Here is a 10,362-nt window from a genome sequence, read left to right on the forward strand (position 1 = left end):
TGCAAAGAAAATAAAAAACAGCATTTTAGCTTGCACATGATTGGATAATAAAATCAGCAGAGCTTCCCCTCATTTCAGATCTACCCCTCAGATTTACAGCGACTGCACTTCCAAGTGCACTTTCAGTGCAATTTCAAGTGCACTTTGCACTTGTAGCTTGCACTTGCAGTGCAAAGTGGATTTGCCTTTAGTAAATAACCCCCATCGTGTTTTTTTCAAAGTTGTCGCTCTTCTTTTGTTTATAGCGCAAGTTTGGGTACAGCATTGCATGACCGTGCAATTTTCAGTTAAAGCGACACAGTGCCGTATCGCAAACAATGGCCTAGTCATTGAGCAGCCAAATCTTCCAGGGCTGAAGTGGTTAAACTGAACCTTTATATGCTGACTCCAGAATGGTATCCTAGATCGGATCTTACTCCAATCCTCCCATTCTATGAGAGTAGGTGTATCCTGGTTCCTAGTTTGCAATAGAGGGAAAATGGGGCAGATGGGTATTCAGAACAGAATTCTAATTGACTTTTAAATAATTTGTAAATGCAGAAACAATTTTCATAGATGGAGGTCAATGACAGGCCACCATAGACTTTTTTTTTTCCTCTCTAACTAGAGACTTCTTTCAAGGCCTCATTTTCTAGTTTGACTGGAGTGTACCTTTTAATGGACATTTATTCAGTCATTAAGGGAGTTGTAAAGTTAGAAGATTTTTCTATCTTAATGCATTTTATGCTTTAGGATATCAAGCCTTCTGTGTGCAGCAGCCACCCCAACACTTACTTACCTGACCCCTTTCTCTGTCCAGCGATGTCCACGAGTGTCTCAGCCGTCTGAGACTCTCCCTCCTGATTTGCTGAGATACAGCAGCAGTGCCATTGGCTCCTGCTGCTGTTAAAGTCAGTCAGCCAATCAGGTGAGAGAGGGGGCCGGGCCGGGCCACAGCTCCGTGTCTAAATGGACACAGGGAGCTGTAACTCAGCTTGGGTTCCTTCATAGCAAGATGCTTGCTGTGATGGCACTCAACAGGAGGGAGGGGCCAGGAGCACCGAAGAGGGACCCGAGAAGAGGAGGATCAGGACTGCTCTGTGCCAATCCACTTCACAGAGCAGGTAAGTATAACATGTTTGTTACTTTTAATAAAAAAAAAAAAAAAACAAGACTTTACAATCACTTTAACACTTGTAAATATTGTTAATTTTCTTTTCTCCTTACAGCTGTTCAATCTGAATACAATGTTTTATCAACTATTTTCTCGTATTCCAAATGCTCCTAAAGGTGTATACTATTTAGTTACAACAGCGAGGGTATAGAAAGACACAAGGCTACTTTTGTCTACTGAGCAGGATAAAGCTGGCCATAGACACTAGAGGGTGGCTGTACTATCTGACAGCCATCAAGCTTCTGTGCCTACCAGCACAATCTTGACCATGATGGGCCTTGATGTGCAACAGTTCATGTTCAGGCCTGGGATGAAGTGTGACAGGTGAACTCCTCGGGCCTAGGTGCTAGACCTGTGCACAATGGGAGAAGCCCACATGCCTTACTAAGGGGTCCTGAGTGGCTCTGAAATGTTGCACTTGTATCTGTGATATGATCTTTCTTCAATAAACAAACCTTTGGACAGTGATTGTTGATCCGTGGTGTGCTGGCGAGTATGTACACTTGCACAATGGGAGAAGGTCACATGCTCCTCACACCCGGAAGCACCAGTTTTCTATCCAGCAGCAGCAAAGGAAAAAGCTGTGATGAATCTCTTAAAATATATAGGTATAGCTTGGGTGGCTTTAAAAAAAGTTTGCCCTGTTCTTTAAATGCAGTCAAGCAGCCATAGACAGACTATTGTAAGTAATGTTCTTTTCCTGATCTGCTAATCATGTAATGTAGGTGTTAAACTACCCATAGACTTTAGGGGGCATTGAATCAATTGTGCAGCTATGATCAGGACATGCAGATGTCAAAATGGGAGGAGGAAAGTGAGGAGAGGGGATGGATGTTGCTATCTACTAATCAGGAGGAACAATAGCAATCCGGACATATTTCCCAACAACTGCTAAACAGTTCAGTAGCCAACCTCTAGCATGGAAATGTGTGCTTGTCATCTCATGTTTTACCATGTAGGAGATAGGTGTCAACAGCTTACACTTGCTGAGTTTTTCCAGCATGTTGGGAAGTATTTACATGTGTGAAAGATTACAAAATTTCAGGTATGGATATTTTTACATATAGTGCCTTGCAAAAGTATTCACCCCTTTGGCATTTTTCGTGTTTTGTTGCCTCACAACCTGGAATTAACATGGATTGTTTGAGGATTTGCATCATTTAATTTACAGAACATGCCCACAACTTTGAAGATTTTTTTTTTTTTTTATTGTGAAGCAAACAACAAATAGGACAAAATAACAGAAAAAGGTCAATGTGCATAACTATTCACCTCCCCCAAAGTCAATACTTTGTTGAGCCACCTTTTTCGGCTATCACAGCTCCAAGTCGCTTTGGATAAGTCTCTATGAGCTTGCCACATCTTACCACTGGGATTTTTACCCATTCCTCCTTGCAAAACTGCTCCAGCTCCTTCAAGTTGGATGGTTTGCACTTGTGAACAGCAATCTTTAAGTCTGACCACTGATTTTCTATTGTATTGAGGTCTGGACTTTGACTAGGCTATTCCAACACATTTACATGTTTCTCCTTAAACCACTCAAGCGTTGCTTTAGCAGTGTGTTTGGGGTCATTCTCCTGCTGGAAGGTGAACCTCCATCCTAGCCTCAAATCACACACAGAGTGGCACAGGTTTTGCTCAAGAATATTTAGCACCATCCATCTTTCCCTCAACCTGACCAGTTTCCCAGTCCCGACTGCTGAAAAACATCCCCACAGCATGATGCTGCCACCACCAGGTTTCACTGTGGGGATGGTGTTCTTTGGGTGATGTGATGTGTTGGGTTTGCGCCAAACATAGTGTTTTCTTTGATGGCCAAAAAGTTAAATTTTAGTCTCATCAGACCAGAGCACCTTCCTCCTGTTGTGAGTGTGGTATGGAATCTTAATTAAGATCTCAGTGTTTTATTTTTCAGTGCCTCCAACCTTACGGTAAATTTGTGAATTTAGTTCAAAATATCAGTACATACCGCAATCCTTTCCTAAGTTTGTTAATTTATGGGGTTTTCTTACCAAAGTATATATCCCAACAATATTAATAAGTAAATATTTTGACTTTATTAATTAACGAATATAGTCATACAATTTCATACAGAATTAGATTTTCTGGTGATTGATATTTCCCATACATATTATGAAAACATCAACACAGCAATGAAACGATATATCTAAATTTTACAATTTACTCAGGGGAGCCCAAATTGGTCTGTTGGAAAAATATGAGCAGTAATCTACGCTTTATATTCAGGAACACAATATCCTTTGACACTCGGGGAAACGATCCTCTGAATTTCTCCAGCCGGAAGGAATCCAAAGTATGTCTCACGAAGTCAACAGAAAAATATTGTCAATTTGAAATAAATATTGAACCAACAGAGTTTCTAAAATTGAATGGAGCAATAGAACTCTCCCTGGGACCACATAATTTATAAATTGATGTAAACAAATTTGTCTGAATTCTCCTAAACACAGCTATAATAATACACCACCTAGACAATAATATGGTTAGATGACAATGATAAATTTCCCTACATACTGTATGTGATAATATCAATACATCAATAGTATACTATAACCTCTACAATTCTGAGAGAAAAAGATAATTTAGATTTAATGGTCTGTATCTTACCAACAGCTTAAAATGGGAAGATGTCCACCAATATCTAAGTACATCGAATGGTTCCAGTCACAAGGTCCAGCAAGATGAGGAGTGGTCAAATATCAGCAGACTTCTTGATCGTCTAGGGGTGTATCTGGCGTGTGGGTCTGTGATCTCTTCTCTATGGCCCTCACAACCTTTATACCATTTTGGGACAATAAGCTCATAAAATTATCATAAGCTCAGCCCATAAGCTCATTCTCCATTGGTTGGGAAATTCTAATGATTTACCTGAAAAATTTTAGGTAATATCATCTTCAGCCACTGGGTGTGTCTGAGGACAGAAAATGTGTTCTAATTTTTTTTGTTAAAAGAAGGAATATGTTTTCTGTTATAATGAGTATTTATCTATATTTTGGGGCTATGAATATATGTCTATACTGTTTAGGGATCCCCAAAAATATAATCATTTAGTCTAAATTTGATTAATTAATGTTACACACAATGGATGTTTATATGGATAAATGCGTGACTCCTGCATATCCTATGAAAGCCTATTTGTCTTAGGACAACACATGTTATATGGGTATTTTCATGTAGATGCGGTCAGTTTCTATGTCTTTACAACAATGATGGTATCTAAAACACAGTTCTTCATTTACTCTCCATCAAAATTTATATTTCTATTTTATGGCAGATTATTCATGGGGTGGTGGATATTAACATTATGGTTATATCTGTGACCTAGAATCCAATCTATTATTTGAGTTACTTATGATCACATATATTTATCATATCACATGTGTACATGTTTTAAATGTTCAAACCATTTCTCTTGTCAGACAATTTAGTCACATACTGTTCAGAGATTTGATTCTGTGTGTCATTTGGTGTAATATTAACTCCGCATCTCAGCCATTGTCTGAGGGGAAAGCCTGAGTCAACATCGGGGTTTGACTAGGGAGGCAATGTCATAGTTTAAAACAATGGGGTTTATTTACCCAAGCTTAATTTAATTAAAAGTTTTGTAACTTCGGTCTGAACTCACATTTTGACTATTTGTCAACTGATTTTGTATCAGATTTATGTTTATTCAGCTTCAACATAAGTTCTGTTTCTTGACTTTAAGCTTTACAATGGGTCGTATAACTCAATCGCAGTAACAATCTCTCCTGCGCTCAGGTGTCCATGAACCAAACATGTGGTGCGACCGCCTAAAAAGGTAATGCCTACTGTCTTGCAGCCCTCCTTTGAACAATGGGTATTCAAGCTAGAAAAAAAACAGAAAAGAAGGAGGGCGCACCAACCTAGTGCATTACCACTAATAAACTTTAATGCAGCATAAAAACAGCAGAAATAATACTCACAAACGAGCTTGTATAACCAGCTTTAAAAAGGGCGCAACAGCGCTGTTTCTGTAAATCGACACACCAGGACCTATTGCCAAGAGGGTCAAATCGGTGCAAACGGCTAACGCGTTTCGGGGGAGCACCCCTTTCTTCAGAGCCTAAGCGGGCAATGGTTGGTCTCTCAAAACTCTTCTCTCTATATAAATGTGCCTGTATCTGCCACACCCAATTGGTGGCGACGCCCCCCCTCCTCCAAAGACTTAAACACCCACCCATTTTGGGCTAGCGCTCCCTGGGCCTATCCCTTTGAGTGCGATCTCTATTTGAGCCAGATAGTAGAAAACAATAATCAATAATCAATGTTGCCTGCTAAATAATGAGCCAAAGGATCTATAGTGCTATCAGCATGGACCACAAAGCACAAGGGGGGGAGAACATAGGCGCCGACCACACATACCTCAAATCGTGCATGTAGATCAGTCAGTAGCCACATACCATAAATTCGCCAGGATGGGTAATTACGAGGCTTCTCCGGCTCCCAGGGGCCATAATGGTATTACAAATAGCATGTGGAACGCACGCCGCCCTAGCTTAGGCTCTGAAGAAAGGGGTGCTCCCCCGAAACGCGTTAGCCGTTTGCACCGATTTGACCCTCTTGGCAATAGGTCCTGGTGTGTCGATTTACAGAAACAGCGCTGTTGCGCCCTTTTTAAAGCTGGTTATACAAGCTCGTTTGTGAGTATTATTTCTGCTGTTTTTATGCTGCATTAAAGTTTATTAGTGGTAATGCACTAGGTTGGTGCGCCCTCCTTCTTTTCTGTTTGTTTTCGTATAACTCAATCGGCCATTTCTGTTGGGAGGGAAAATGCTCTTTTGGGAGTGCTGACTCAGACTTTAAAGTCTAAATGAAAAAATATGATATTTTGAGGTGTCTCCGCCATGGCACTCCATACATTTTGGGAGTCTCCCACATGCCTTTTTGCAAACTCAAAACGTGCTATTTTGTTTTTTGTTGAAAGTAATGGCTTTCTTCTGGCCACTCTGCCATAAAGCCCAACTCTATGGAGCGTACGGCTTATTATCGTCTCATGTACAGATACTCCAGTATCTGCAATGGAACTCTGCAGCTCCTCCAGGGTTACCTTAGGTCTCTGTGCTACCTCTCTGATTAATGCCCTCCTGCCTGGCCCGTGAGTTTTGGTGTGCGTCTCTTGGCAGGTTTGCTGTTGTGCCATGTTCTTTCCATTTGGTTATGATAGATTTGATGGTGCTCCTAGGGATCATCAAAGATTTGGATATTTTTTTTATAACCTAACCCTGACATGTACTTCTCAACAACATTGTCCTTTACTTGTTTGGAGAGTTCCTTGGTCTTCATGGCAGTGTTTGGTTAGTGGTGCCCCTTGCTTAGGTGTTGCAGCCTCTGGGGCCTTTCAAAAGGTGTGTATATGTAATGACAGATCATGTGACACTTAGATTGCACACAGGTGGACATCATTTCACTAATTATGTGACTTCTAAAGGTAATTGGTTGCACCAGAGCTTTTTATTGGGCTTCACAACAAAGGGGGTGAATACATACGCACATGCCAATTATCATTTTTTTATTTCTGAAAAATAGTTTTATGTATATATTTTTCTAATTTTACTTCACCAACTTAGACTATTGTGTTCTGATCCATCACATATAATTCAGATTAAAAAAACACTGAACTAAAGGCTGTAATGTAACAAAATAAGTAAAAAGCCAAGGGGGTGAATACTTTTGCAAGGCACTGTAGCTACGTTGGTCCAACTTGAGCAAATGTAACTTTACATATACCATACCTGTGGGATCCCTTTTAGAAGCTGGAAATCACTATAGTATCCACGGCTGCTCCAGTCATCTCCATTAATTTGAAGGTGTGAAGAGCATGACATCACCACCTGCCTCTCCACCTTGTACAATCAAAGAATGCTTTGCATTTTTAGACAAAATGTCCCACCTGCCACCGTGGAATATACCTGGAATTCTTCCTTAATACTGTTTTCTCTTTAGAAATGGGGAAATGGTCTTCTATCTGCATGTGGGCTGTGGTTGATGTGGCAGTCTCATCAAAAGGGCCAGTATCTCCTTATCTGTCACTAGTTCTTACTGTACTTATGGACAACCTGTTGACACCAATGTATTGATGTGTTGCTTCATGTATGCTTATTAAAGCAGTGCAAAGAACAGTTATAATAAGCAACACTTATCAGACAATTACAGAAAGTTTTACATGATGTGCTTTCTGTTATATAAAATGCGCTTTGCATTGCTTTGGTTGATAGTCAAAACTTCACACATTGTGGCATTACAAGTCTGAACAAGCAAACGGCAACTTCCCCAACCTATAACTGGCCTTAACAGCAAGGAGCACATGGGAGGGTGACGCATGTCAAACAACAATAAAGAAAAAATCCCAGCTCAACTTACCATCAAGCCTGTAACAAAACAAATTGTCAAGGGTTTAGTTTGTACACATTTGCAAATACATGCATAAGCGACAGAGGCTGGGACAAGGCACCCCAGTGTTATCTGCAGTCCTAAGGGTCGGTTCACACATGGGCAACACGACTTTAGCGCGACTTTGCACGGCGGCTTCGACGCGACCTCGACGCGAATTCGACGCAACTCCGACGCGACTTCGGCAAATTACGAGGCGACTTGAAGTCGCCTCCATGACAGGCGACTTCGCCTGTGGCCAATCAGCTCTCTGGGAGGGAGGGGGGGAGGGAGGGGTTTTCCCTGCAAAGTCGCTTGACTTTACAGAGAGATCCGACTTGGAGGCGACTTCCATTGATTTCTATGGTACAGGTCGCCTACCAAGTCGGATCAAAGTAATACAGGGAGTACGCTCTGAAGTCGGAGCGACTTCAGTAGTGTCTATTAAGACACTAGCGTTAACTCCCATCAAAACTATTTCTGGGGCGACTTGGGGCGACTTGAGGGCGTACAAGTCGGATCCCAAGTCGCCCCAGTGTGAACCGAGCCTTACTCTATATATTTTGAGAGCCTCCATAGTAGGAGCACATATTTAACCACTTCCCTACCCGGCCAATTCTGACATTTCTCTCCTACATGTAAAAATCATAATTTTTTGCTAGAAAATTACATAAAACCCCCAAACATTATATATGTTTTTTTAGCAAAGACCCTAGAGAATACAATGGCGGTTGTTGCAACTTTTTATCTCACACAGTATTTGCGCAGGAATTTTTCAAACGCGTTTTTTTTGGGAAAAAAACTGTTTTGTGTTTAAAAAAAAAAAAAACAGTAAAGTTAGCCCAATGTTTTTGCATTTTGTGAAAGATGAAGTTACGCCGAGTAAATAGATACCTAACATGTCACGCTTCAAAGTTGCACACGCTCGTGGAATGGCGCCAATGTTCGGTACTTAAAAGTCCCCATAGGCGACGCTTGAAATTTTTTTACTGGTTACATGTTTTGAGTTACAGGGGAGGCCTAGGGACAAAATGATTGCTCTCGCTCCAACGTTCGCGGCGATACCTCACATGTATGGTTTGAACACCGTTTTCATATGTGGGCAGAACTTACGTATGCGTTCGCTTCTGCGTGCGAGCACACGGGGACAGCGGCGCTTTAAAATTTTTTTTTTTATTGTTAATTATATATTTTTTTTTTTTTTGACACTTTTTTGAAAAAAAAATTTGATCACTTTTATTCCTATTACAAGGAATGTAAACATCCCTTGTAATAGCAATATGACATGTCAGGTGCTCTTAATAGTGAGATATGGGGTCAATAAGACCCCATATCTCACCACTAGCCTGGGAAGCCTGAAATAAAAAAATAAAAATAAAACGATCACCGCTTTTTTGAATGGAGAGGCCGGGCGTGACGTCATAACATCGTGCCCGGCCTCCGATGAACATAGAGACTCCGGCGACCATCTGGTCCGCCGGAAATCTCTATGATCTACATCCGGCGCCGACGGATCCACTCTCCGCCTCACCGATCATAACGGTGAGTCGGAACAAGCACCGGAGGGCAGCGGGAGGGGGGGACGTCCCCTCTCGCCTCCCATAGGAACGATCAAGCGGCGGAACGGCCTCTATGATCGTTCCTATGGTGTAGAGGTGTAGCCGGCTGAAACCGGCAATATCTGAATGATGTCTGTAACTACAGGCATCATTCAGATATACCCGCCCAAAGCCGGGTATAAGGACGTCATATGACGGTGGGCGGGCGGGAAGTGGTTAATATTGGATAGATTGAGGGCAGGTATGCCTGGAGGGAACCCACTCCTTAAAGGCACAAGGGTGCACTGGACACCCATTCAGTGCACCCCCTCACCAAATAACCAACAGTACAAACAAATGGCAACTGACCCAACCTTGCAAATGTGTGCAAAATAAACCCCTGTTTTTAATGTGAACTGTTAGACAGGACAATTTGGTTTGTTGCAGGCTGGCTGGTAGGTTGAGCTGGGATTTTTCTTTGTTGTTGTTTGACATGCATTGCCCTTCCATGTGCTCCTTGCTGTTAAGGCCAGGTATAGGTTGGGGTCATGGGGAGATCTGGACAACTGTTGTCCAACCGGGCTGGAACAGAGCTTCTCACCATCAGGAATTGTGGTGTGGCACTGGAACTCAGGGTCAGCCTATCTACTTTGCGCTTTAATCCCTCCTTCCCTCCCTAGTGGTTTCTAATCTGACACACAACCGGGCCTCTTAGCTAATGATCCCAAAGTGGCTACCAGATGCCTAACTTGGCTCTCACCTAAGCTGGTTATCATGCCCTAAGCTAAATGTAGTTATAGAAGCCCTTATTAGAAAGGATGGTAATAGTGAGAATAACAGGAGCTGTATATAAACTATTTTACAATAAACAAGTTCAACTATCACTATACTGGCAGGTGACCACAACAAATACAGTAGCACAGACCTGGCTATCTAGTACTATGCATGTGAAATAATAACAAGGACAGGACAGAGATACTCTGGCACATAAATTTAGATATACACTCATCAGGTGTAGGTAAACTATTAGCTCAAAGGAATACTTGCATAATAGTCCCTTCTGACTTGGAATTTATCAACATGCACAGGAATGTGGCTAAGACCTCCTCTCTCTCCATATCTCCCTCCTTCCAGGGTTTTTAAAGCCAACATCCCAGGGACAGGATGTGCATACATAATATATTTACAGGCATTTACAAATTCCGGCAGTAGAGTGCAGCAGATCTCTACAGGACCATCCCTGCATAATGGACACTTGTA

The sequence above is a fragment of the Aquarana catesbeiana genome, linkage group LG03 (genome assembly GCF_042186555.1).
Source record: "Aquarana catesbeiana isolate 2022-GZ linkage group LG03, ASM4218655v1, whole genome shotgun sequence".
Taxonomy (NCBI): domain Eukaryota; kingdom Metazoa; phylum Chordata; class Amphibia; order Anura; family Ranidae; genus Aquarana; species Aquarana catesbeiana.